Source organism: Alligator mississippiensis, chromosome 1 (genome assembly GCF_030867095.1).
Source record: "Alligator mississippiensis isolate rAllMis1 chromosome 1, rAllMis1, whole genome shotgun sequence".
NCBI classification, from domain to species: domain Eukaryota; kingdom Metazoa; phylum Chordata; order Crocodylia; family Alligatoridae; genus Alligator; species Alligator mississippiensis.
Window position 1 is genome coordinate 418,983,671 of NC_081824.1, and position 27,683 is coordinate 419,011,353.

The window sequence follows — 27,683 nt, forward strand, 5'->3', positions numbered from 1 at the left end:
TGTAGACGAGCCTATGAGCTTCACTTCATAAATCTACTGGATACTAAAAATGATGGACTCAATACAGACATTGGTTTTATGACACACTACAACCTGCCTGACATTTAATTCACCAGGTACCTAGCTGATGTGACCTCTTACATTCTTCTTTTTCCCCACCTTTTCTCCCCTCCCCTCCCCTCCCCTCCCCTCCCCTCCCCTCCCCTACTTTTCTGCCCTTTGTCTCCCTGATTTCCTACTATTTCCTTCTTCATTGAGAGACTTTTTCTTACCTTGTATTATTACCACTGTAGTGTTTCACTTTGGCCTTCCCCCACACCCCCACTTCCTTTCCTCTCCCTCCCCTACTTTACCTTTTGTTTTTCCTTTTTTACCTATTTATATCTTCACTACATCCTCTCACATTTTGAGCTTCTCTCATCCTGTTTTCCTGATCTCCAGCTATTTCTTTTTCATTGACAGCCTCTTTTCCACCTTGGATTCTATCACTGAAATGTCCTCCTGTAGCTTTTTTTCTTCTGCTTTCTTCCCCCTCCCTTCTCTGCTTTACATTTTGTCATCCACATTTCTACCTATTTACATTCTCATTGACATCCTGCCACACTTTTAGCTTCTCTCATTTCTTGGAGTCTCAGAACAGTAGACTCCCTATGCCTGATGAAGGATGACTGCATCCAAAAGCTTGCCAAGAACTTTCTTCCAACTATTCAGTTGGTCTAATAAAGGATATCATATCTACTCAAAGAACCTTGCCTGCCTACTGAATCAAGACTGTGGGGAAAATTCTGAGGAAGGCCTAAATTTGGATCCTAAACAGATTTGCACAGCCTGGGAAAGCACACATGCAAGCACGTGCACTTGCAGCACCTCAAATAGAAGTGGAGCAAATTTGTGCGAGGGCTTTTTGCTTCAGTGCACATGCTCAGACATGCACTTTGGTGTGGAGGAAATTGTGCCACTTGGCACAAAATAACCCTGCCTGGCTCCTCCCGGATCTGCAGCCAGGGGGAGCTGGAGCCCTGGGGCCAGCATCTGTGCTATCCCCAGAAGCATAAAAAGCTGCCCACGATACAGCTCAGGGCTACTCGCTCTCAGGAGCTTTTGGGGCCCAGCCAATTGGTACCTGGGGACACTACCCCTTATGCCAGCTGAACTGCTGAAGCAGCCCTGAGAGTTCCCTGCACCCTTTACCCACTGCAGCAGTCTGGCAGTGAGGGCTGCTGCCTGGTTGTGACCTGCCATGCACCTGCCAGACTTGGATGGGGACTGCAGAGCCAGCAGAGGCATCTTCCCCTCTGGGCCAGCTGCCAGTGGACTGTGGTTGCAGGGTTGGCCTCTGTGCGGCACTGCTGCCATGTGTGCCCCCTGCCTAGCCATCTGGGCAGCTATCATCCGGAAGATGTTCTGCGTGTGGTGGCCTGCTTTGAACTGTCAAAGCATGTCCTCGTGGCCCCATTTGGCCAGGAGGTCAGCCACAGCCAGCTGGGTCCAAGGTGCCAGCTCTGAGAAGGCAGGGTCCTGTTACTGGCCTCCCTAGCAAGAATCCTGGTGTTCTCTATTGGAAAACTGAAAAATCCCTGATAAAAAAATCCCAAAATCACTCTCTAAAATACCCCCAAATCCATGTTCCTCCACAAGTAAAACAAAAGACCACTATAAAGAGAGAGAGAGAGTGAGACAGAGACAGTGAGCAGTTGGACAATGTTTTATTGATATATCTACAGTGTTAAAGCAAATCTCTTATCATAATAATAAAGTGAACTCTAAATACATGTTTCATGAACTCATGAATACATATTTTGCTGCCCTCCCATAGGGCGATGGCCCCACAGAGAGGTTACAGCCCCCCCCAACAGGGGGTTCATACCCCCAATAGGGGGTTCGGCCCCCACACAAGGGGTTTGGTCCCCCAGCAGGCAACTCAGCCCCCACAGAAGGGGTTTGGTCCCCCAGCAGGGGCCAAATGGCCCCTGCAGGGGCTACCACCCCCCTGCAAGGCCCACATGCCCCCCCCAGCCCCCCCAATGGTTTCCCCACCCAGTGCCACCCCCCAACTTGCACCCCCAGGCCTCCAAGGCTACCCCCACAACTCCAGGCACTATCACTTAAAAAAAAACCTCCAGAAAAAGAACAGAAAAAATGGGGGAAAAAAAGCCTCTGCTTACCTTAGAAGCAGGGGTGGGGGGAGCTCCAGGGCCTCCTGGCAGAGACCCCCCTGGGCAGCACAGGACATCAAGGGGGGGCGGGGGGCAGCAGGGCCCAGGCTGGGGCTGCTGGGGCTGTCACCTTGCCCTTCACTGTGCAGGCAGGTCCCTAGTCAGCCAGGTGGTATCCAGACTGCAGGTAAGTGCCAGGGTTTTTTGTCTGTTTGTTTGTTTTTTAAAACTATGGAGTGGGGGGGCAGGAATGGGGGGGGGGGGGGGCTTGGGGAAGGGGGCCATCCAGGGCAGGGGTCAGCGGCCTCAGGGGGGTCTGGTATCCAGGGGTCTAATTTTCTAACCACACTGCAAGTCTGCAGCGCAGAGAGCATTTTTTCGTTCCTGCACGTGTTTGTTGCCCTGTCTCAAAGAGGTTTGACTAGGTGCTGATTTGCTCCATATTGTCAAAACCTAGCACCTCTAGGTATACAGAGAAGTGGAATTTTAAAAGCTCTGAAGTTTGGATAGATCATAAGTTTGTGCTGCTTTTTTTAAACGGCACCTAAATCCTTTATTTTTTTTAAGTTCTTGCTGTTTGTGACTGAATAATCCTCTGAAAGTACAGGATGTATAGAACTCCCATAATTTCTGAATATGGAGATCTTTCCAAATTATACATTTGTACTGATGATAACTAGGCTGGTTTTGGTAAAACAGAAAATGAAGTAAATAATGACTGTTAGAAAGAGCTGATTAACAACTGCAATAAAATGTTGTTTTGTATTCCTTGTCAAATCTATTTGTTTTAGTCTGTTAAATAGTCCAAGTTAGCAGTTACATACGTCCTTAAAAAACTGCCTAAATAGATGTGTTCAGAAGCTTCCACTGAACATTGTTTTGTGGATATGGGGTTATAATCCTTTTGGTTTGGGATTCAAGTTTAACATAAAGCTAAAGTAAGATTAATAAGGTTTTTAATTGATTTTCACAACAGGGCCCAGGTTAGTTTCTTTGAAGACCCATGTACTCATGGGTTACTTTCTAAATTAAATTTAATATAATCTACATAGAGCCAAGAGTATAATTTGTAGAATTTTAAAATGTTTTGATTAACCTGGTAAATTTTGAATTAGTGGGGCACAGTTCAAGGTACATATCTGTTTGTGCAGAACTTTGATTCTCAGCAGGCTTGCAATTTATTCTTTTAACATTATTGTCTCTGTGAAAGATTATTTTACTGTATATAGGATTTAACTGTTAAAGTGCCCAGATGTCATGGCAATGGGTCCTGCCTGAGCACAGTTATGCAATTAATTCATGACAGGATCATTTGGAGATTCAGAGAACTGTTTCCTCTTTTCTCTCTATTCAGCTGGAAGAAGGGCTCAGGGGGAGAAAAAAAGGTGATTTTAAATCCATATTAATTAAAAACATCTCAACAATCCTAGTTTATTTTCACAAGATTAATCATTTTTAGGTGACAGTATTATACTATATCAAATGCCTTATTATTAAGGTTTTGTACAGTTGCTCACTTTTTTTATTAGTCTAGAATATGCTTATTTTTAAGCAACCTACTTGTACTTCATCCATACACAATATCCACGTGCAGACAAACTTGACACGATGGACAATAGGGGTGTGTGAAACAAGCCATATTTGATTTGGATTCAGCCTGAATCAGGGACAGTGATTTGATTAATTGATTCAGATCACTGCCCCGATTTGATTCGGCCAAATCCGAATCTGAATATTTGATGCTGATTCAGATAATCAGCAATTCAGCCATAGACACAGCTTTAAATACTTTTTCTACATACCTCAAGGTACCAGGCACGACTTGTGAATACTGCAATGGTGGGGTGGATGGAGAGTCCCACCGGAGTGGGCCCCCCCATGTGCTCGAGACTGTGGACAGGAAGTACTTTTGGTCCACTTCTGGGTCCACCACCGAGCTCACTGGGTCCCCTCCCATTCCCCCCCAGCTCAGCAATCACCCAAGAGGTGGGGTCTGGGTGCCCCCAAAACCCAGGAGGAACCAGTCACCAATGCAGGGGAGGGCGGGGAGGCTCCCTACTGTGCTCCCTGGTGGACCTAGAAGTGGACTCGAAGTGATTCTGGTCCACTTCTGGGTCTGCTGCTCAGCACATGGGGAATCACCCAGTGCTCCTGTGGAATGCTCTATCTACCCCACCATCACAGCTTTGATGAGCTGCCTGGTACCTTGAGGTATGTAGAAAAAAAATTTAAAGCTATGTGTATGTCTGAACTGTTGAATCTTTCTGAATCTCTCCAAATTGATTCAGAGGGTTCCAATTTGATTGAGAGAGATGAAAGGGTCTCCTGATTCAATTCAGATTTGGAGATTCAGTGACCAAATCAGGCTGAATCTCTGGCAAATCGAATCAGCAACCAAAGCTTTGCACAGCCCTAATGGACAAGCTGCCAACCACCTTGATGCTTGAGGTCTGTTCACTGACAACTTACCTTCTGGCAGCACTAAATGTGATGTGACTTTCAGCCTGGCCAAGAAAAGGAGCACCTGAAGTACTAAAAAAAAATAGCTGGCCACATTGTCAGAGATACCTTAATATGAGGATCTTGAGGGATGATACCTTTTAACCAGATTAAAAAGGGGTTGGACAACTTCTTGGACAAAAAGTACACCAGTAACTAACTAGTATAAGAATTAGGGGTGCAGCCTCAGAATAAGAACTTTTTAGGCCTTAAATAGTGGAGGCTGTAAGGAGGAGAGCAACAGTGGAAAAAGCCCTGGTCATACACTGTTCACTCTCCTTTTCACCACCCACTGTCTGCCAGTGTGATACTGGATATTAGGCAAGATGGACCTATCATCTGACCTACTAAATGGACTCTTATGGTCTTACCCATATGTTTACTATTGATGCTCCTGATAGCTTAAGCTTCCTGGATCTGTGAGAATTCCTTCCTGTTACTGTATAGTCATAATTAAGTACCTTTCTGGGCTGCTGGATGAATATTTGGATTTCTACCAGGAGAGGAGGTTACACATGGGCTTAGCAATAGTGAGGGACTCTAACTTATTGTGCCAGCAGTTTTCTAATAATTCTGGTTCCAAACCTAGATTCCAGAATTCCAGTGCTTTCCTTGGCAAATTCTGTTATTTCCTAAGTATCTGAACTTAAGTAATCAAGTATCCTTCCTCATTTCTTCTCAGCACACCCTCATTCATCCACAAGGGGGGCATCAGTCATTGTGGAACATGCTACTTCATACTGTTGGGTTTTTTTTTAACTATCTGGCTACGATTTCCAATGACATATTTCTCTCCTCAGTGTATATTTTTCTCTTCTCACTTTCTCACTCTCCATTAACCATAAATGACTACATAATGATATACTCAGTTTGTTATTTTTTATTTGATAATTTATGTTATAGTTGTGCACATTTTACTGTTATTCTCATTTATTTTTTATTTTATAAGTGTCCTTTCTGAGAGTATATGCCTTTAAGACAATAAATTGTGCTTTTGTTACAAAGCTTTTTTCCTGTTAGCTGATAACAAGTTGTGTCTTTTGCAACTCTTGTTTAGAGTAGTTTTTACTTTTATCTCAGTTGTTTGGAGCTATTTTTATTTTTAGCACTACTTTACATAAAACTTGGCTTGTGAAGAAACTACTCTTGACCAGCTATTCTCTTTTTCTAAATAATGGAACAGATGATTTATAAGTAAAACAAAATCCTTGTCCTCACAAGTTATTCCTTCTCTTGTTTAGAATCTATGGACACTTTTACACGTGCTCCGGGGATGTCACTTTAATTAGAATTACATGTGGTCTGGGGGTGGTGCTTTAATTAGGCACTCTAACTAAAGCACCACAGCGTCTCATGTATCAGCATCCCCACACTTAAAAATGGTGGCAGGGGTGCTAGAACTAAAGCTCGTTCAATTTATTTCATTTCTATTTATTTATTTCATTTCTATTCATTTCATTTCTATGTATTTATTTCATTTATATTTATTTCATTTAGATCAGCAGTAAAGAGTTAAGAGTTCTGTTTTATGATTTAGCTCTTGCTCATGGCAATTATATGTTTCCAGTCGTGGAACACTGTGTTCCTACTGACATTCTTTGATATCTAGAATTCCAGGAAAAGCTTTAGAATGTGAAAGTTTGTCAAGTGAAGATTTCCTTACTAGCGCAGACCAAGTGTTACATAGATATAATATAGCAGGTTTATTGCTTATTTATCTCCACAGCTACTGTATTATAGGAAAAAGCTTTGGAAAGTTGATATGTAGTATTTAGATGTGATGAGAACACTGTCCCATTCATCTCTGGCACTAATTCAACATTTACTTCAGACTGTCCTTTTGTCTTGATAAGAATATTAAAGTGATAAGAATAAGATGTCATTTGTTGGCATCTGTGCTATTTGGACTGTGCCAAAAGCATAGCCTCAAGCCTTTGAAACTTTAAAAATACAGACAAAAGTGAAGGAATTAGAAGTGTAGGTATACATTTTAATTGACTGACTACTGCAGCAATAAGAATGTTTCTCAGGGGAAAATGTAGCTGATGTTTATGCAGGGTGGCTCTTGTGCAAATTTTTAGTGAAGAAAAAAAAATGAATGTACTTTGAAGGGATTTTAAAGCTAATTCATTCTAAAGGTAAGTTTGTTGTTGCTCTTATCCATATTTTAGAAGTGCAGATTTCATAGCAGTTTTTTTAGAACTGCTTTTTTTTTTTAAAGAGCTATTTCACAATATATCTTAATCTGAATTTACAATATTTTAACTGCTTTCCTTAAATCATTAAGGGCTCATCTACATATGCTATTAGCATGCAGCAGTAAACTTTAGTGTATATCATGCTGGACTTAATTGTTCCTGTGCACCGTTTGAGTGTGTGACTGGGACTGCAACATGTTGAGCTAGGTTAGAGCAACCCCAGCTGGCAGCGGCCCCGAGGCTCAGCCTGATAGCCTAGGGCTGCTCTGACTTGGCTAAGTGTGTTGCAGAGGGCAAGAGGGTACTTTTATTTTTTGAAGTTCATATGGCAGAGAGGATAGCTGGGGCACAAGGGTGCTCCAGTATAGGGCTAGCCAGCAGGCAGCTCCCCCACTGAAGTACCCTCATGCCTTAGCCAGCTCTGTCAGTGTCTACATATACACTGCTGTGCAAAAAAACCCTCTGCAGCAGGACAGTGCTTGTATTTACAAGTACTACCCTGCTGCCCAGTTAATTGGTTTCCTGTAGTGTAATAGGGCCACACATGTAGACGAGAGATGTTTACTGCAGAGGTAATTTACTCCACAGTAAACATCCCATGTATATGGGCCCTAAATTACTCTTGGGTAATTATACATAGAAGACCTTGACCTTTAGTTCAGCAACAATTTTCATGCAACACTTTCCAAATTCAGGCTGCAGTTCTACCACTCATAATTATGTTGAGTAGCATTCACTTATGCAGTCCCACTGACTACAGTTTATATGCATAAATATCAGTAAAAGAATATGCAACTTGATCATTGGATACCTGACTTGGATGTCACAAAAATATAGTCAGAAGAGACCAGCAGGGGAAAGACGAAAATAGCTACCTGACACATGCACTGAAAAGAGTGAGGGGGTGGGAAAGGCAGGGTTGCATTTTACAGCTGGAGTAGAGATATGAGGAATTAGGCAGTAGACAACATAGAAGGGACAAACAATGTTAGAATTAAGAGGCTGCTTGTAGATACCAGAGTAGAAAACCTCATCCAGTATGTAAAATATACTGAAGGGAGTGTTGTTAGATCTGAGATCTTTGGAAGAGGTGGAAAATCATTCTTTTCACTGGGCTTTGTAATGGATACAGAGATCTGATCATGATTTTTTATCATCAGTTAGCTGTGATGCAATATTGAGACCTTTGCTTTCCATTTATTTGTTGTTCCAAACACAATTATTACAGTACTTCTATTTTTGAAGTTTATATAACATATGATTTAGTCTTAAAAGTTTCCAAAATAGTTCTTTAAAAAAGAATCATGAAAAGTTAAAAACACTACAGTAATCTATTGTTTATGGTGCAAGGTAGTTATATTAGGTAACAATTTAAGAATGTCAAGTAGTTTTTTATAAAATCTATATGTGTTTTAGTCGATGAGTTAAAGTTACTGGGTTAAAAGAAAGACATTTTTGTATGGATGCATTTTAGCCTCATGGGGCGCATCCACATGAGCGTGCATGTGCCTCTTCTTCACCTCTAACCCCTTTGCGGCATGGCCACAGGCACGTGCGAGAACAAAAAAATGTTCCCCGCGCTGCAAACTTGCAGCGCAGGGAGAAAATTTGACCCCTATATCCAAGGGTCTAAAAAAAGTGGAGTATAAAAAGCGGCATAGGAGGCTGGGTCCTCCACAGAGTTTTTGTGTGGAGTTTTTTTGTGTTTCACTTAAACCCCCCCCCCACTTTTTCTGGGTTTTTTTTTTTAAGTGACAGTGCCTGGGGTGGTGGGGGTAGCCTTGGGGGCCTGGGGGTGCAAGTTGGGGGGTTGGGGCTGGGTGGGGCACTCATTGGGGGGCCTAGGGGAGCAGGGGGTGGGGCTGGGTGGCGTAGCCATTGGGGGGGCTGCAGCAGCTGGTGGGGAATGGGGCCAGGTGGGGCAGCAATTAGGGGGCTGGGGTGGGGAATGTGGGCCTTGCAGTAGGGGTGGTAGCCCCTGCAGGGGACATTTGGCCCCCATTGGGTAGCCAAACACTTTGTGTGGGGGCTGAACCCTCTGTTGAGGGGGCTGAACTCCTTGCGTAGGGACCAAAGCCTTTGTGTGGGGGATGACTTCCCTGTTGGGGGGCTATAGCCCTTGTGTGGGGGCCATCACCCTGTGGGAGGACAACAAAATATGTATTCATGAATTCATGAAAACTGTATTTAAGGCTCACTTTATTGTTATGATAAGAGACTTGCTTTAACACTGTAGATATATCAATAGAACATTGTCCAACTGATCACTGTCTCTGTCTCATGCTATCGCTCTCTTTATAGTGGTCTTTTGTTTTACTTGTGGAGGAACATGGATTTGGGAGTATTTTAGAGAGTGACTTCGGGATTTTTTTTATCAGGGATTTTTCAGTTTTCCAATAGGGAACACCAGAATGCTAGGAAGGCCGGTTGCAGGACCCTGCCTTCTCAGAGCTGGCACCTTGGACCCAGCTGGCTGTGGCTGACCTCCTGGCCAAATGGGGCCATGAGGACATGCTTTGACAGCTCACAGCAGGCCACCACACCGGGAACATCTTCCAGGTGATAGCTGCCCAGATGGCCGGACAGGGGGCACAAATGGCAGTAGTGCTGCACAAAGGCCAACTCTGCAACTTCAGTCCACTGGCAGCTGGCCCAGAGAGGCAGATGCCTTTACTGGTTCAGCAGTCCCCATCCAAGTCTGGTTGGTGCGCAGCAGGTCACAGCCAGGCAGCAGCCCCCATTGCCAGACCCCTGCAGTGGGTAGAGGGTGCAGGGAACTCTCAGGGCTGCTTCAGCAGTCCAGCTGGCACAAGGGGTAGTGTCTCCAGGTACCAATTGGCTACCCCAGAAGCTCCTGAGAGTGAGAAGTCCTGAGTTACTTGCCAGGGCAGCTTTTTATACTGCTGGGGCCAGGACAGGGTAGCTTTTTATATTGTTGGGGACAGCAGAGGTGATGTCCCCGGGCTCTAGCTCCCCCTGGCTGCAGATCCAGGAGGAGCCAGGCAGGGTTATTTTGCCCCAAGTGGCACAATTTGCTCCACAACAAAGTGCATGTCCAAGCACATGTGCTGAGGCAAAAAGCCCTGGCTCAGATTTGCACCGCTTCTATTGGAGCTGCTGCAAATGCACGTGTTTGCATGTGTGGATGCACCTACGAGCACGAGCAGCCCCAGGGCCAGCAGTACTGGGCTTGGCTCCGCGCAATCACCACACTCTGGGTCAGGTCCTGCAGCTCTAGGAAGGGCCCAGCGCTGGCTCCTGTCAGTATGGGCTGGGCCCCAGGGCCGGCTCCCGCCTCTGCCCCCTGTACCTGCGGGGGGGTGAGTACCTGTCCCAGCCTCATGTGGCTCATTAGTTCGGCCTTGCACTGGAGCGGGTCACAGGGCTTTGGGAGGCACAGCTCCTGTGCATGCCTCCCGGAGCTGTGCAACCCCCTCCAGTGCAAAGCCTCACTAGTGAGACTCAGGGATCTGGGCCAGATCCTCAACCCCCTCCCCCTACAGCCTGGGGGACATCCCCCCACCATTCTCCAAACCCCCCTCCACATCCCCCTGCCACCCCTCACCCCCTCGACACCCATGAATCCCCTCCCCCCAACTTACCTTGGACAGCGCCAGGGGCAGCAGAAACACTAAAAACACTCTGTGGCCAAAACCAGAGTATCTCTTTTGGAGGACTGGCTCTGGGCATGGTGTTGAACCATGCCTTGCTCCACTGTACTGCAGAGCCATTTTTTTAGACCCCTAGATATCCAGGGGTCTAATTTTCTCCCTGCGCTGCAAACTTGCAGGGTGGGGAACATTTTTGGTTCCTGCACATGCCTGTTGCCCCACCTCAAAGGGGTTTGAGGTGGGGCAACAGGCACGTACGTGCTTGTCTGGACGCATCCATAAGGGTTGTGGAGAAAATAGGCATGAAAGCAGGAACTATAAATAATACCTATGGTTTTATTTAACATTGTTTCCCCTACTTTGGTTACTGCTACCACTGTCATTTTTAGGGGGGAAGAGAACTTCAGTTGCTGAATAAATCACTGTCAGTCACAGGGAATTGAAAATAGGACTCCGTCTAAGAGTGGAAAAAAAATGTATAGTTCTATCCCAGGATAGAAGAGGGGCCAAGGCCTAAGAGAAGTCTCGTTTGAATAAACCAAGAAGGCTCAATGTAATATATTGTTTTCTCTATAAGCACAATGCATATCATATTAAGTAATGACATAATGTATGACATAAAAAATAAAACTAGATATTGTATCTGGACTTTGAGGCACTTATAATAATTCAGAAGAGGAGAGACCCTCTCCACAAAGTGAAGGGTTAGTAAACTGAATTGTGGAATAGCGAGAGATTTTTAATGTTAAAAAAATAAATACACAACAAGTCTTCTAAACCAAGTCTTAAGTAGAAAATTTCTACCCCCAAAAAAGAAAAGTGTCAAAGATTCCCTAAGCACTTTACTTCTGCTATTGCTTTTACATAGAAGGCATTGAAATAAACAGTTGAGGCAGAAGGCTATTTCACTTTACACTTCTAGGTGACAGCTTTCCAGCCATGTAGCTACTGTTTTTTGCAGTGGCGAAGTATAGGGGGTGCATAGGGGTGCACATGCACCCCCTGAGAGTGCCAGTGTACCTCCTGACTGTCTGCACTTGCTGCTCAGCCAACGGGCAGGGGTGGCAGATGGGAGCACTGTTGTCCCCCCACCCCAACGAGTGCTGGCCAGGGAGTGGGAGTACTGTGGTGCTCCCAGAAGCAGCTATGGCCTCTTCGCAATCAGCCGCAAGGGGCCCCCCCCCTTTTGTCGGTGAGATTGGCCACAGGGCCCCCTCCTCCCCCCAACTAAGGTGGCACCAGTCACCCATGGTTTTTAGAACTGCTGCAAAATCTGTGATCTTATTCTACATGATGGGTGGCTATTAAACGTGTAAGCTGTACTCTGGCTGGGCAGGTATGTGGCATATATGCTGGACAAAAGTAAATCACAGAATTCTACTCAGTAAAAAGTGTGTCTAGCAGGTGTTAGATACTGGAGGAGGAAGATGGCCCTCCTGTATTTTAGCTCAATACCATAGTGGCTAGGGCATCTTCCCAGGAAGGTAGAGCCATATGTTTTTAACACCTTTCTCCTGAAAGGATTTGAACTTGAATGTCTCTAATTTCTTAACACAGTACTCTAAGCACCAGGCCACAGGTTAGGCCTTATCTAGTAGCCTCTTCAAGTTTACAGGCAAAAGATACATGGGACCAGGAAGAAGAGAACAAGCTAGAAAACATGTGACACAGTGAGATGGAGGGGTTTCTGGTTTATGTCCTAGTCCTCTTTTCCTACTGGAATACAAACTTCCCCACTGCTCTTTATCTACTAATCATTAAAAGCAGGGTTTATTTTTATACTGAGTCATGTACCAGCTTGGCCAGAGCACAGCATACTGAGTATGTGGACTGAACATAGAATTGGATCACAAGCTGTGTATACATCCCCAAAATTTGGCTGTTTTGTGGTTGGGTAACTGCCACTTAGGCATGCAAAGTGAAATATGAGTTTCTCCTTAGACCCACATTGACTTCAAGGAGCCTGAGAATAGACCATGACTAAAAGTATAATAGTGCTCTAAATGCTTGAGCATTTATTACTTACTACATGATGCAGTGAATGTTCATGAAGACTCTCAGATGCCTTTTTAGGACATTCTGGCTTGCTAGATTGTTTATTTATTAATGGTTCAGAAGAGCTGAAAGAATGGGTAACAGATAGAGAACCTTATACAACTCCTCCCAGACAGTATTTCTTTCTTTCTCAACTCCCAGAAAGTATTTTTGGGAAGCAGTTTTGCATGCTCTAAAAGTATCTATGGGTTCAGGTTGAATTTGGCAAATTTTCTAACAAAACAAATTTGGAGGGAATTGTGCACCATTCATAATGGTGAGATGATAGGAAAAAAACTTTTCCTTTTTGTTTTGTATCCTAGGGGTTAGGAAACTCATTGAGATTATGGGAGACATTTTCAACTTCTATTTTCCCTGATATAAAGCAAGGAGACCTGCCTTACATGTTCTAGGCATTTTGGGGGCAGGGCTTTCCACTCAATCTCTCCTTGACCTATAGGACAAACCATGGACAAGCTCCATGGACAAACTCTTGTTAATTTTGTCCTTTGCTAGTATTAAAATTACCCAGGAACATTTATTTTTAGGTCAAACAATGCTTCATTTAAAGCAGATTTTTTTTTTTTAGTTTGATTAGAATTAGTTTCATGGGCTAAGGACACGCATTACACAAACTGGTACAAGTGATTGTAGAGTGGTTTAAACAGGTAACAGAACAGAAGTTCAGTGCACATAAACCTGTTTCAAAATGGCCAAACACACTTTACGATAAACTTGGGTGGATGTAGTATCAGACTTAACTGACTTAGGTTAAACCAGTCTATTGAACTTCTGTCCCAGATCCCCTCCTGACTCACATTACCTTGCAGTCCCCCAGTGATAAGAGGAATTTTTAATCAACTGAACAACTCCCCCACCTAGGTTTTTATAGTTGCTGTTTGAGTGTGTAAGATTTTCTACTGTGCATGTGTAGTAGTCAGTTCAGTTAAGATTATTCTAGCAAAATTGAACTCTTGCCCTTTGCTGACACAAGTGACCTAGTTTTGCTGTGGAGCATGTGTGGTGGCTAGTATCTGTGTGTTGAGTGCTGAGTGCAAGGTATGGTGCTGGTTGCAATAATGTGGTAGCATGTGCACAGGCATTTGATTGGATAGGACATTGTCTGAGTGAGTGTTTGATACAAAGTTTGATGATGGGAATTGTTGCAGGCTGCATAAGGTAAGAGAGAATTTGATTGGACAGTATATGATCCAAGTATTTGCTTGATACAAAACTTGATGAGGCTGGAGCATGAAGTGCATGGATGAATAAGATGGGATGATTTATCGCTCTTGACCCCTCTTTTAACCTTAGTATTTTAGTTAGTTGCCAGTCCACCCCAATATAAATTCATTTGCTGATCATTCATGAGCTGATCACCTTCACCATCTGCTGTAAAGCTGGCAAGTCAGTCAGTAATACATAAGTCCTCGACTTCAGGAAAGCTGCCTTTGACAAGCTAAGGAGGCTTGTCAGAGCGGCCCTAAAAGGCCACAACCCAATGGAGAGGGGAGTTCAGGATGAGTGGTTGCTCCTCAAGGAAGCAATTCTGGATGCACAAGCGAAGTCCATCCTGTCTCGGAGGAAAGGCAGCAAAAGGGCACAGCAGCCCCCTTGGCTCTCCAGGGAACTGGCAGACCTCCTGCATCTTAAAAGGAAGACCTGCAAAGGATAGAGGACTGGAACTGCCACCAAGGAGGAATACTCTGCTCTGGTCCAGACCTGCAGACAGCAAATCAGGAAAGCCAAGACTGTGATGGAACTCCAGCTAGCTACAAATGTCAAGGAAAATAAAAAGTCCTTTTTTAGATACGTGGGGAGCTGGAGGAAAAGCAAGGCCAACATTGGACCCCTGCTAAACCAGATGGGGCAACTGACACCCGACGCCCACAAAAAAGCAAATTTGTTAAATGGGTACTTTGCGTCAGTTTTTCACCAGTCCCATGGGATGCCCCTGCCCACTATGGATCAGGGAGGCCCAGGTGAGGGAGATTCCTTGCCCTCCATTGAAGCTGATTCATGAAGGAACACCTTGACAGGCTGGATACCTTCAAGTCAGCTGGCCCTGATGGCTTACACCCAAGGGTACTCAGGGAGCTGGCGAGCATCATAGCTCAGCCCCTGGCATGGATCTTTGAGAGCTCTTGATGCTCTGGTGAAGTGCCCGATGATTGGAAGAGGGCCAATGTGGTGCCTATCTTCAAGAAAGGGAGGAAAGTAAATCTGGCAAACTACAGGTCCATCAGCCTGACCTCCATCCTGGGAAAGGTCTTGGAAAAGATTATCAAAGAGGCCATCCTTAACAGACTACCTGTAGGCAATATCCTGAGGGATATGCAGCATGGGTTTGTTGTGGGTAGGTCTTGCTTGACCAATCTCATTTCCTTTTATGACCAGGTGACTTATCACCTGGAGAAGGGGGAAGAGATTGATATTATATATCTTGACTTTAAAAAAGCTTTCGATCTGGTATCCCACAATCACCTCTTGGCTAAACTGGCTAACTTCAGCCTCAACCTCACCATGATCCGCTGGCTGGGGAAAAGGCTCTGTGGTAGGACCCAGAGGGTGGTGGTTGATGGGAGCCAATCGTCTTGGTGCACTGTGACCAGTGGGGTCCCTCAAAGCTCTGTCCTGGGGCCTATACTATTTAACAACTTCATCAATGATGTGGACATTGGTGTCAGAAGTGGACTGACCAAGTTTGCCGATGACACCAAACTCTGGGGTAAAGCATCCACACCTGAGGACAGGAGGGTGATCCAGGCAGATCTTGACAGGCTCAGAAAATGGGCGGACGAGAATCTGATGGTGTTCAACACCGAAAAATTCAAGGTTCTCCACCTTGGGAAGAAAAACCTGCAGCATGCTTATGGGCTCTGCAGTGCTACGCTGGTTAACACTATAGACGAAAGGGACTTGGGGGTCAAGACTGACCACAAGATGAACATGAGCCTTCAGTGTGATGCTGCAGCTAATAAAGTGAGTAAAATGCTGTCTTGCATCCATAGATGCTTCTCAAGCAAATCCCTGGACATCATACTCTCATTGTACTCTGCCTTGGTGAGGCTGCAGCTGGAGTACTGTGCCCAGTTTTGGGCTCCACAATTCAAATAGGTTGTGGAGAAGCTTGAGAGGGTGCAGAGGAGAGCCACACGCATGATCAGAGGTCAGGAAAACAGACCTTATGATGAGAGGATGAGAGCCATGGGGCTCTTCAGCCTGGAAAAGCACAGGATCAGGGGTGATCTGGTGGCCACCTATAAGTTTATCAGGGGTGCTCATCAGGATCTGGGGGAATGTCTGTTCACCAAAGCGACCCAAGGGATGACAAGATTGAATGGTCACAAACTCCACCGCGAATGATTCAGGCTGGACATAAGAAAGAACTTCTCCATGGTCCGAGCCCCCAAGGTTTGGAATAGACTGCCGCTGGAGGTGGTTCAAGCACCCACTTCGAATGCCTTCAAGACACATTTGGATGCTTATCTTGCTGGGATCCTATGATCCCTGCTGAATTCCTGCCCCTGGGGCAAGGGGCTGGACTTGATGATCCTCTGGGGTCCCTTCCAGCCCAAATGTCTATGAAATCTATGAAATTTGTGATTTCTAGTTTAAATATTGATGGGTTAATAGGTGTCCCTGAATGGGTGTGGCTTTTTAAAATTAGGTTATTTTCATAATAATTAGTGATGGCAGTACGCCAGATGTGCTGATTCTGTGTAAAAGTTTAGGATTGTGGGAGTTTATTTTACACTGTTTTTTTTTATTGAGCATGGATCAGGAAGTTAAGGGGGGCATGACAGGGTTGGTGAAATTGAAGAGAGATTAGCATTTGGTAAAAGGGAACATAAAGTAGAAATTGAGAGGATAAGGAACCAGGTGAGCTCATTACAGGGCAGCAGCTCATAAGATAGTAGAATTAGCAAATTAAGTGAGAGGTTTGCAAAAGAAAGCAGAAATCTTAGAGTCTGACTGTGCTCACTGGAAGGCACAGAATGAAGACATGCAAACAGCATATAGAGAGTTGAGAACATGGGCAACTGGTGCCTCCTGAGTCCGGGGGGGCACTTGCCCCCACAGAGGCCAGTCAGCGACCAGGGAGGCGGTTCACTTGTGGCCAATAGCTCTGACCCAGAAGTGCCAGCAGCATGCCTAGAAGGGCCAGGGGTGTGCCTGGAAGTGCTAGGGGTGCTTCTCCTGGCACTCCCACTCCCTGGCTGGTACTCTCAGGGGGGGCACCAGGTGAATGATTCATAGATTCATAGATTCATAGATGTTAGGGTCGGAAGGGACCTCAATAGATCATCAAGTCCGACCCCCTGCATAAGCAGGAAAGAGTGCTGGGTCTAAATGACCCCAGCTAGATACTCGTCTAACCTCCTTTTGAAGACCCCCAGGGTAGGGGAGAGCACCACCTCCCTTGGGAGCCCGTTCCAGACCTTGGCCACTCGAACTGTGAAGAAGTTCTTCCTAATGTCCAGTCTAAATCTGCTCTCTGCTAGCTTGTGGCCATTGTTTCTTGTAACCCCCGGGGGCGCCTTGGTGAATAAATCCTCACCAATTCCCTTCTGTGCTCCCGTGATGAACTTATAGGCAGCCACAAGGTCGCCTCTCAACCTTCTCTTGCGGAGGCTGAAAAGGTCCAGTTTCTCTAGTCTCTCCTCGTAGGGCTTGGTCTGCAGGCCCTTGACCATACGAGTTGCCCTTCGCTGTACCCTCTCCAGGTTATCCGCATCCTTCTTGAAGTGTGGCGCCCAGAATTGCACGCAGTACTCCAACTGCGGTCTGACCAATGCCCTATAGAGGGGAAGTATCACCTCCCTGGACCTATTTGTCATGCATCTGCTGATGCACGATAAAGTGCCATTGGCTTTTCTGATGGCTTCGTCACACTGCCGGCTCATGTTCAACTTGAAGTCCACTAGGACTCCAAGATCCCTTTCCACCTCTGTGCCACCCAGCAGGCCATTCCCTAGGCTGTAGGTGTGCTGGACATTTTTCCTCCCTAGGTGCAGCACTTTGCATTTCTCCTTGCTGAACTGCATCCTGTTGTTTTCTGCCCACTTGTCCAGCCTATCCAGGTCTGCCTGCAGCTGTTCCCTGCCCTCCGGCGTGTCCACTTCTCCCCATAGCTTTGTGTCATCTGCAAACTTGGACAGAGTACATTTCACTCCCACGTCCAAGTCGCTGATGAAGACATTAAAGAGTATCGGTCCAAGGACCGAACCCTGCGGGACCCCACTACCCACACCCTTCCAGGTCGAGACCGACCCATCTACCACGACTCTTTGGGTGCGACCCTCTAGCCAATTCACCACCCACCGGACTGTGCAGTCATCCACATCACAGCCTCTTAATTTGTTCACCAGTATGGGGTGGGATACCGTATCGAAGGCCTTCCTGAAGTCCAGGTATACGACATCCACCCCTCCTCCTGTGTCCAGGCGTTTCATAACCTGGTCATAGAAAGAGACTAGGTTGGTCAGGCACGATCTGCCCGCCACAAACCCATGCTGGTTTCCCCTCAGCATAATTTGCCCTGCCGGGCTCTCACAAATGTGAGCCTTGATAATTTTTTCAAATACTTTACCAAGGATGGAGGTGAGACTGACCGGCCTATAGTTGCCCGGGTCCTCCTTCCTCCCCTTTTTGAAAATGGGGACCACGTTAGCCCTTTTCCAGTCCTCCGGGACTTGGCCCGTGCGCCACGAGCATTCGAATATTCCCGCCAGTGGCTCTGCAATGACGTCGGCCAGTGCCTTCAGCACCCTCGGATGGAGCCCAATGCTAGCTGTCAGGGGGTGCACGTGCACCTCTTACACATTGCCACTGGTTGAGAAAAGAGAAGACATTTAGGTCTTGTAAGAGAGATCATTGTGATTGCAATAAGAAAGCCAGGAAGTTACAAAAGGAAATTAGAGTTTTTAAAGTCTTGCAGATAATAGCTGAAGATGTAAGGAAAAGGTTGATGAGTAGTGATGAGGAATCTTTGGATGAGTATGTTGCAAGTTGTGGCAGCAGCTTCAGCTATAAGACAAAGCGTAGTGGTGACCCAGTTGTCTGCAAAGAGATGGGGCCTCTTATAGTGCAGTTGCAGGTGCCAGTAAAAGTGATGGGGGCATTTAAAACTCTGATTCAGAACAAGGAGATTGTTAGACCTGGGACAACAGGTAATGCCCAAGTTACTGAGACTACCCACACTATTGTTCCCCTGATAGCAAAACAGGTCTGTGCTATTTAAAAGAGAGTAGGGACTTTTAAGAAGGAATCAGCCATTGCCTGGTAAGCTGAAGCGATTTTTTCCAGAGGAAGTTCAGGATATACAGTAAGTGATATCATAGACATTGTGCAGGAATGCATGGATGATACAGATTTTGCTGGACTCCCAATGGAGATAAGGAATTGATTGGCTAAAAGGACAATGGAGGTTTCTAATGCTATTTTAGAATTGTTTTTTCTGTCACAGCAACCAATTGTGCTGTTTCATCAAGAGAAATCAGCTTCCTGGTGAAAGGTTGGAAGTGTGTGTTGAAAGGAAGAAATTGTTATTTCTAGTGTCTGATTTAGCTTGAGTGCCCCCTGACTCTAATGTTAGAGAGTTCATAGACCCCTTATAGTAAAAAAAATTACTCTGAAACTTAGGACATATCTTGGTGGTAGTGTCATGGATAACAAGCTTGATGAACTTTTAAAATGGACAAAATAAGGCTACGAACTCAGTGCTGGACAAGATAACATCAAGGGGGGGGTGTGGGGAACCAATACAAACCATTTCTTCAGGGACCACACAGCCCTGGCTTGGCCAGCATGCAGCCAGGAGCTGGGGGCAGGGGGAGGGAGGGCACAGGGGGAGCCAACAGGGAGCCTTCCCTCAGAGTCTGTGTAGCCCCAGCTTAGCCATCACTCAGCCCTGAGCTGGGGGTGGGGTGGAGGGGAGTATGGGGAGAGGTAATACAGACACTTCCCTCATGGTCCCTGTTGGCTTCCCCCACCAGCTCCAGGCTTCCTGCTGGCTGAGCCAGGGCTGTGCAGACCCTAAGGCTCCCCACATGCCCCCTGCCAGCTCTAGGCTGTCTGCTGGCCCAGCCAAGGCTATGTGAACCTTGTGGGAAGCATCCCTCTTGGCTTCCCTCAGGCACCACCACCAGCTCCAGACTGCATGCTGGCTCAGCCAGGACTGAACAGACCCTGAGGGAAGTGTTTATGTGGGCTCTCTATGCCAATCCCCTTCCCCCTCCCTCCCCCCCCCCCCCAGTCTGCTGTAGCTGTGAGCTGAGGCTGGACAGAGAGGTTGTGGTCTGACAAAGCTGAAGCCTCAGTTCCCTCCCTGAACTCCCCTCCTCCCAGCTCTGACTTCTCCCATGCTGCCACCAGCCAGGCTGCCAGGCATGCCAGGACCTGCTGTGGAAGCCTAAGCTTTGGTGCGAGGAGGGTCCATGGTGCCAGCAAGGATGTGGGAGCATGTGCCTGCAGTCAATTGGAGGTGGCCTTGGCTTGGCTAGGCTCGGCCACCCTTAGCAATGTCCAGAACACTGGGAAGTATGTGGGAGCACATCCCAGCTTCTGGCCTTGACCAGTACAGGCATCTGTTTCCTGCCTCTTGCCCATAGCACCAAAGGAGAAGTGTGTGTTCTTTCCTGATCTAGTCTATACAGCTTACAGAAACCCACATAGATTGAATCCATTCTCTCTTGTGCATCTTAGCTGTCTGTACTTAGCCGTGCCAATTTAACAAAAAACCATGTTTTTTGTTTCAGCCACCACATCAAAACACAATTCATCATATATATTAAGTATAAGATTAACTTCTACAAATAGTTACTTATGTGACAGCAAAAATCCCTACTGTAAAGATTTTTTTTTTAAAAAGTTATGGCTTAACTGAAATTTGCTTCATTATTGCTGTTGTTCATCTTTTCTGAACCTTTCAGCCATTAAGAGATGCTATGTGGAAATATTAATATTAGTTACTAATATGACATGTGGAAAACTATGCTGGTGTATAGTTATTTCATACACAAGTATTAATATTGCACTGTTTATGGTCTGAGATGAATAATGCCAGTGTCCAAAGGAGGAGGAAAAAATTATGTTGCCTCCCAAATTCTAGTCATGCCAAGAAAGGTCACTTTAGGTAGATTGATTAATCCAATTCATAATACAAACAACTGAAACTTATGGCTCAATGATTGAGGTGTTGAGGTGTCCTCAGTGACAGCTATATGCTTCTGAGAGATATCCCTGATTGATTGTTGGCTGATGCACATGAAATGTTGATTACCCTAACACAACAGCTCTTTCCATGACTGATACGAAGCCATTGACAGGAAGCCATTTTCTTACAACAGAGGTCTCTTTCCATGCTGATCCAACTTTCTTCTTGACAGTCCATTAGTTTAAATGGTCTCATGTAATGGCTGTCACCAATTAGAATAAAAGGATTCAACTACAGGAAAGAAAAAAACACTTTATTGTATAGTTTGTTTTTGTATCATAAAACTATGCTCCCTTTGGGGGTGGGAGGAGGTGTAGTTTATAATATGCCAAGATGAAATAAAAGTTAGTGACAGGTTAGGAAAAACAAAGTTATCATCATGACCGAAAAAGGTGTGGTAATTTCAAATGTTTGAATGTTCTGAACCAATGAAATCTTGATTTTGTAGGTGATCTGGATCTTATGTCAGACTTTAAATGAGCAAATAAAGATCAAATATGATCATTTCCAAATAATCCAAGGAGAACTCAGAACTGACACATTCACTAATAGGCTTGAATAGTTTTAAACAGCTTATCCTCCCAAAGGAAAAGCTAGTGTAAAGAATTTGAGGGGAGAAGACTCCATGGATATGTCCACTTGAGCATACACTTGCCTGTTGCCCTGCCTCAAACCCCTTTGAGGTGGGGCAACAGGCACGTGCAGGAACAAAAAAATGTTCCCCACACTGCAAACTTGCAGTGTGGGGAGAAAATTAGATCCCTGGATATCCAGGAGTCTAAAAAAAGTGAAGTATAAAAAAGCAGGGTGAGGCAACCGGAAGCTGGGTCCTCCACAGAGATGCTGTGGCTGCCAGTGTCTCTATGGTTGCCTCTCACCCTGGTGCTGAAACACGCGTTTGGCCAGGCCATACCTCTTGTGTGGGGGATAAATCCCCTGTTGGGGGGCCGTACCCCTTGTGAGAGTACCAAACCCCCTGTTGGCAGTCTGAATCCTTTTTGGGGGACTGAACCACATTTTGGGGGGTGAACCCGCTTTTGGGGGCCAAACCCTTTGTGTGGGGGATGAACCCCCTGTTGGGGGGCTAATTCCCCTGTTGGGGGGGTGTAGCCCATGTGTGGGGGCTGAATCCTCTGTTGGGGGGCTGAACCCCTTGTGTGGGGGCTGAACCCCTTGTGTGGGGGCTGAACTCCCTGTTGGGAGGCTGTAGCCCTTGTGTGGGGGCCCAACCCCTTGTGTGGGGGCCATTGACCCGTGGGAGGGCAGCAAAATATGTATTCATGAATTTATGAAAACTGTATTTAAGGTTCACTTTATTATTATGATAAGAGACTTGTTTTAACACTGTAGATATATCAATAAAACATTGCCCAACTGATCGCTTTTTCTATCTTGCTCTTACTCTCTCTCTCTCTTTATAGTGGTCTTTTGTTTTACTTGTGGAGGAACATGGATTTGGGGGTATTTTACAGAGTGACTTTTAGATTTTTTTTATCAGGGATTTTTCAGTTTTCCAATAGGGAACACCAGAATTTCTGCTAGGGAGGCCAGTGGCAGGACCCTGCCTGCTCAGAGCTGGCACCTTGGACCCAGCTGGCTGTGGCTGACCTCCTGGCCAAATGGGGCCATGAGGACATGCTTTGACAGCTCACAGCAGGCCACCACACCCGGAACATCTTCCAGGTGATAGCTGCCCAGATGGCCGGGCAGAGGGCAGAAATGGCAGTAGTACCGCACAAAGGCCGACTCTGCAACCGCACTCCACTGGCAGCTGGCCCGGAGGGCAGATGCCTCTACTGGCTCAGTAATCCCTATCCGAGTCTGGTAGGTGCACAGCAGGTCACAGCCAGGCAGCAGCCCCCACTGCCAGACTGCTGCAGTGGGTAAAGGGTGCAGGGAACTCTCAGGGCTGCTTCAGCAGTCCAGCTGGCACATGGGGTAGTGTCCCTGGCTGCAGATCCAGGAGCAGCCAGGCAGGGTTATTTTGCCCCAAGTGGCACAATTTGCTCCACAACAAAGTGCATGTCCAAGCACATGCGCTGAGGCAAAAAGCCCTGGCTCAAATTTGCACCGCTTCTATTTGAGCTGCTGCAAGCGCACGTGCTTGCATATATGTATGCGCCCCATAAGGCTCTTTATAAATTATAGTGATTCTTTATCACTGGAATCTAGGGGCGTGTCCACACATGCAAGCATGTGTGCTTGCAGCAGTTCAAATAGGAGCAGTGCAAATTTGAGCTGGGGCTTACTGCCTCAGTGCATGTGCTTGGACATGCACTTTGGTGTGGAGCAAATTGTGTCACTTGAGGAAAAATAACCCTGCCTGGCTCCTCTTGGATCTGCAGCCATGGGGAGCTACAGCCCAGGACCAGGACCTGTGCTGTTCCCAGCAGTATAAAAAGCTGCCCTGTCCTGGCCCCATCCCTACAAAAAGCTGCCTTTGCAAGCAGCTTGGGGCTGTTCACTGTGTGGAGCTTCTGGAGCCCAGCCAATTGGTGCCTGGGGACACTGCCCCTTGTGCCAGCTGGACTGCTGCAGCAGCATCCCAAATACACTTTTTAAAATACCCCAAACATTGCAAAATGTTTAGAGGATTTTTCTTTTTGTGAAAGTGTCTCCCTTCAATAAGGTCTGCACCTGACACTTAATTCTGTGGCAATGATCTAAGGCTGGGGGAAAGCCCCCAGCAGTGTAGGTCTTCAAGAAAGAGGCAACTATGTAGCCAAATAGATGTCTGAATATGAAGTAAAGGAAGAGGCACAAATCTCTTATGCTTATTTTAAAATAAAGGCTTTGGGTTTGAAACAGAACAAGATTGCATTGGAATGTGTTTATATAGAATGAATGTACATACTTAATCAATATTCAGTTATGCATGTGTGATTTTGATATGATTGTGTCATGTTGTCAGTAATAAAAAGGCAGAATGTATAAATTGAAGCTCATGAGACTTTTTCCTGTTGTTGGATTTTGGCCCACAAAAAAAATAAATAAATTGGACAGTTATGCCATTTTGTGTCATACCAGAAAATGGGAGGAAAGATGATATAAAAAAGAAGAAGTTCTTAATTTGATGCTTCTTGTGAAACACTCTGCATCTTCAGTTTCATTTCTACAGAAATTGCTACTAAGTCTACGTAGATGTTCCTCCACTATTAAGTTGATGGATTTTCAATGGTATCATAGTATCATTGGGTTAAGAGAACAAATTCCACTGACTTTCATTTTAAGTATTTTTAAAAATGTTTTGCTGTTGAACATAATTAGAGGGAATACTGTAAATACCAACTCTAGAGACTATAACGAATTATGGAAAGGACCATGTAAAGCTAGTAGTTTAGATACATAAACATGTACATTTAAAATAAAGACTGCCTTCCTGAGTTGAGTAGGCATTTTGATATGGGATGTCTCCCCCACTTAAGTTGTGATTTTAAGATTTTTTTCCCTCTGAGTTCTGTATCTCAGTCACAAGCCTCTCTAACATAGAAGTACTTGGAAAACCTTCCAGCTATTTACCTTCTATTTGTTGAAGCAGGATTTTTGCTGCAGCAGTGTTGACATGACTTAACAGCCTTATAGGGGTTTAAAGGCAGCTACAGTGACATTTCACTGTCTCCAGAACTCAGACTCTATTAAGTTATAGAAGTTTTATTTGTATGCTGTCATACCTGACCTCATCCATTATTTAGAATGTTTAGTGGGAAGCCAAGCTATTAAAATGGATAGAATTAATAGTCTTTGCCTAGACCTGTTGAATGTCTGTTTTTTGTTTCCCATGCATAGTACGGAGATGTGCTTGCACTATAAAGCTGCTTAAAGTGGTCTCCTTATTGATGATGGGTACTGGCTAGAAGTTATATAGGCAAATATATATATCCTTCATCTGCCTATCCATTTTTTTTTGACCAATTTAAATGATATCTGTTAAGAAGTATAGGTAGTTTATCATCAACATGACTTTATTATTTATATGCAAACAGCTGGCCAAATTATGCTGCCAATTACATTAATGTAAACCTGGAGTAACTTCATTAAAACTAATGAGTTTCTCTTCAGAATAACTCTGAATGAGAATTCAATACATAAGATTGAACAGATTGTCCAGTTAGATTCTAGATATAAATAGGAAATTATCTGGCATCATACCACAGACTCCAATAGCATAACAATGGCAAAGAGTTTGATCTCAAGCCTCCAGGCTATCATGGAGCAGAATTGAATTTTGTCCCAGTTACATTTAATTTCCCGTTATATACTGAACGTCATGCAGTGAGAATTCTGTGCCAATGAGCTCAACACAGGCTCAGGTCCACAATTTGCAAAATGCTTTGGTTTCCTTTTAAAGGAGTGGGGAAATGGGTAGTTGTGGCTAAATATGCACCTCCTATTTCACGTTCCCTTACGTTGCCATCATCATCTAGGGAAAAGCCTTTTCATACGCACAATGAGACTCTGATCATCCTAAATATTACCAAAAAAGTCCTATAAACTTTGGATAGCTATGGAGAGGGTATAAGCATAAGTTTGCTGTGCATTTAGCTTGTTTAAGAATGGAATTTTATTATTAAAAATTTGCCTATAGTTGCTAAGACCTTTGTGTCTTGTAAAGTGTAAGGTTGCATGGTTTAACATTATTTTCATAGACATTAGCGGGGCTGGAAGGGACCTTGCGAGATCATTGTGTTCAGCCCCCTGCCCGAGGGGCAGGAAGTCAGCTGGGGTCAGATCACCCCAACAAGATAAGCACCCAAGCGTTTCTTAGAGGTATCCAGAGTAGGTGGTTGCACCACTTCTGGGGGGAGTTTATTCCAGACTCTGGAGATTTGGATGGTAAAGAAGTTTTTCCTTAAGTCCAGTCTAAAATGGTCTTCCAGCAGTTTGTGACTGTTAGACCTTGTCTTCCCTTGGGGTGCCCTGGTAAACAGACATTCTCTCAGTTCCTGATGCACATTCCTTATATACTTGGAAGCCATCAACTAGAAAAGTAACTTCACAATTCCATGTTCTTGTCTCAGTTTTCAAGAAAGCAGTTGGCTAACCTCTACTCAGATGGCAGCACATTGCTGCCTTTTAAATGGCTTGAAAATAATTTCCTTGCAGCCATTATACCCAGATGGTTCCCTAGATAAAATACATTCAAAGAGAAAGCCAACATTTATTAATGGTGGTAAAATACTTGAAAATATTGTTTGCCTTTCTTAAAACTAGATCAGGTTGTACTTTACTAGCTTTAATACAATTTTTTTGCATTAGTTAAGGAAGTAAAGTGTATTGAGAATTCTTATCTTGCAATTATACAATGGGAATGGATGAATAAAAAGATAGCATCATAAAAACGTGAACATTTCCAATGGTATTAAGGATTTAAGATGTTTCTGATTAGTCTCTCTTCCCTTTCCCTGCTTCTCCACCACCACCATAATCATAACCACCCATAACCTCCCCATAGCAGTCTGGCCCAAGTCAGTACACTAATGCCTAGTAGTTCTGCACCAGATTGAAACATCCAGAAGTACTAAAATCTGAGAAGTCTGTATTTCATATCATACAGCCTGTGATACAGCATCTAACCACACATCTCCTGGTCAGTGGCCCCTTCCCCCCCTGCCACTGCACCAGCTGTCATCTCAACTCATCTACTTGACCAGCTCCCTGTGTAGGGTTCTAAAGTATTGCTCTACAGGCTACATTTCATCTACAGATCTCCAAGACCCCTGGACCACAGCCTTACTTCTCAATGCCCACAGTCTGTAGTCTCCAGCCTTCTCAGTTTCAGTCCTTCATGACACAGTGTCTCAGACAGCTGTTCTGCATTCATTAGCCCTCTATTGGTTCACTGCTCAGCCTCTCTTCCCACTAGGAACTGTCCAATAATAAATTCACAGGAAATCCTGTATCCTAAAGTACCTTAAGCCAACTTAACTTGCTTGCCAGCTCCTATAGCAAGTGAAGCCATAAATGCATTATCCTTCCAGTGTTAAAGAGGCCCAACCACTACAGCCACAAAGATGCATCTCTGTGCCCTGTGTACTGAAATTTTGGAATGAAAGCCTTATACTATTTATTTTAAAATTCTAGAATAATTCAGAATTATTATGGAACTGGCCTGGCCCATCGGCGCATGAGGCCTGTGGAGGCAGGACCCAGCTCGGTGCGACACGCAATCCCTGAGAGCAGCACCAGCCCCCGGGTGACAGCCCAAGTGGCCCAGGGACTGCCTGAAGGCACACAGCCCCATGCTATGCCACACCGAGCTGGGATGGACTCGTGACAAGCAGCACAGGTGGCACTGGTTCTGAGGTAGCTGGGACCTCACCGCACCATGTGGGGCTCTAGCTGCAGTGGGCCCTGAGGGCCCAATGGCTGCTGCTTCTGTAGGCGGGGGGGTGGGGACTGTGGGCCCTGCAAGGGACCCATGCCTTCTGACCAACCCCTCGCCCACAGTTCCCCCACATATCCACAGCCCACCCCCATCCCTCAAACTAGTTTCAGATGCCGCAAAAGGTATGTGTTCACTCATCTGGATGCTTCCTTTGTGTCTTTTTTTCCTTTATTATATGAATTCAGCAGTTCAATGACTGAAAAAATGATGAATGAGGGGGATTTTGTCCTAACAAGTGATGACATTATCACAAGATGGGTATGCACAACTGGTTGAAAACTGTAGTCAGTAGGCATGTCTATACGTGCATTTATTCTGGCTTAAATTTACTGTGCAGTAAGAAAGAATAGGCCAGTGCCTAGACATGCAGGCATTAAATCACCTTAATGCTGTGTGTGGACTGACTCAGATTAAAGTTAGTCCTACATCAGTCCACAACCACAGTGTTACTGCACTGTAAGGCATCTACACATGCATTATGGTGCAGTAACTAATCAGGTGTAATTTGATACCTGCATGATGCAGGTATCAAATTTATGGTCAAGTCAGCATAGGTCACCATATTTACTGCGCACTACAGGC